Below are 2,409 nucleotides of genomic sequence, written 5' to 3' on the forward strand. Positions count from 1 at the left end.
GTTCCACCTGACCATTTACTGAGCTCATATATTTTGACCTCTGGCTAGACTGAACAGCAATCTACTAAAGAACATTAATTCATTTGGAGGAAATATGAAACCCATTTTAATTGTGCATTTTTTTCTTTTCTCTAACATTTTGTCAGTATTTAATTGATAACCTCACCTTGTGAAGTGGAATGTTTTTTTTTTAACACTGATTGTGTCATTCTAATGTGGTGCAGATACAACAACTATCTCAAATGTACCAGCAATGTAAAGTACTCAAAGCATTTTTGACATCAGCCTTACATGGTGGACTTCCTGCACACTGTGAGGAGAGCCAAAATGAGTTTGCATTCTCTCATGAATTTATCCATTCAAAAATCCTATTAATTCCCCAAGGAATGCAATACTTTCAGTTGCTCGTTTGGTCCATTCAATGTTTTGGGTTTGAATTGACTATAAGTGATATGAATCATAACTGTGGTGGAGTAGGTGGATATAGAAAGTAGTGAATGGGATGCCAATCAAATTTCTTCCTTGCAATCGGCTGTTGCATCTCCATCAGATCTAGGTAAATGGCAAATATCCATCACATTCCTGACTTCGTTGCTGATTTTGGAAGCTGTCAGAGAAACAAATTGTGGATGAACTATCTCACCCCTTTACTACTTAAAACTGTCCAGCATCTATAAGGTACAAGTCAGAATTACAATGGAATGTTTGTCACTTTCCTGAAATCTGCTGCTAATATAACACTTAAGATGCTTTATGTATCAAACAGTCCACTTCATCTTAACCATGACCTGAAACATTGACTCCACCAATCAGTACATAGTGGCAGCAGGTTATGACATGTGAAATACAGCTTGCAAAGTGTCCTTCTACTATATCTGTAAGTTGTCCTATAAGTTTCCTTTTATGCCACATATGATTCTTGACTTGGCACTTTATTATCACTTTCATTGGATCAAAAAAACAGCTTGGATCTTCTTTGCTAACAACATTGAGTGCACCAATTGCATATGGACTGCAAAGATTCAAGAATTCTTTTAGCACGTGGATTCATAAGGGTAATCAGCGATGTGAAACACAGTTGACCTGGCAGTGACACTCATGACTCATGAAGAATTAAATTAATTGCATGTGCAAAAAGGATTCTGGGTAATCCAAGATGGAGGACGGGAAAAATTTCTCGCTGTAACTCCTGCTCCTTTTTTGAGATATTTTAGGTGTTGGAGTTGATTTCCTTTGAATTCCAAGAGCAGCAATTACTATTTTATACACTGTTGCATTGTTTTGGAACTTTGGAGAAAAAAAAGTCAAACAACAGCACTTTTAAAAGGGAGAAGGACAGATAAAGGAAGCACATGGCGAGGTCTGTGCAGGAGAGAGAAAGAGAAAGAAACCCACACTGCTAACTGACAGAGCAGTGAACCTGCACAGTTACTGCCTTTGCTGTTTGAATTCATGTATCGCTGGGAAAATTAACAAACAGTGAACTTCACAACTGATCTTGGAGGAACCTGTCTGGGAGCGGTCACACCACAGAAGCAGATAAGTGGATTTTAAGCGTGGCCTTAAAATAAGTCTGCAGTAGTGAGGAGAGTGGGTTCTTTCTTGATTATATGTTTTATTGAGCAATGTCTCTTGATTAAACTTAAAATATAAGACATAAGTATTCATTTAACCTGGTTAGTGTTTTGTAGAGGAATAAGACAGTGGTATTCTCTGATCTGTAGATTGAAAGAAGCAAAAATGGCCCTTAGTAGAGTGATATGCACTTCTTGTCAGATGTGGGAGTTTCGGGAGAGTTTATGGGTTACTGAGGATTATATCTTCAATAAATGCCAATGATTGCGACTCCTATCAGATTGAATGCACAGTTGTAGAGGCAGTCAGAGACAATGAGGAATTTACAAGAGCAAGGGGATATGATGGATGGCAGTTAAAGAAAGGGGTGAAGTCTCAGATACATAGATGGGTTAACTCCAGGAAAGTTAAGAGAGGTAGGCAGGTAGTGTAGGAGTCTTCTGTGGCCATCCCCATTTCAAACAAGTATGCTGTTTTGAAAAATGTAGGGGGTGATGGATTCTGAGGGGAATGTAGCATAAACAGCCAAGTTTCTGGCTCTAATGCAATGAGGGGTACCATCGAGTTCCAAGCGATCAATTGTGTTAGGGGACTCTCTAGTCTGAGTTACAGACAGACGTTTCTGTGACCAGCAGTGAAAAATCAGAATGGTGTGTTGCTTACCTGGTGCCAAGATCAAGGACGTCTCGGAGAGGGTGCCGAATGTTCTCAAGGGTGAAGAGGGCCAGGAGGAGGTCATTGTGCACATTGGAACCAATGACATTGGAAGGAAAAATGTTTAGATTCTGAAAGAAGATCACAGAAGAGTTTAGCCAGACCTTTTAAAAAGGAGTT

Source organism: Chiloscyllium plagiosum, unplaced genomic scaffold, assembly GCF_037043375.1.
Source record: "Chiloscyllium plagiosum isolate Xiang-an unplaced genomic scaffold, Cpla_swu_hap1 HiC_scaffold_35, whole genome shotgun sequence".
NCBI lineage: Eukaryota > Metazoa > Chordata > Chondrichthyes > Orectolobiformes > Hemiscylliidae > Chiloscyllium > Chiloscyllium plagiosum.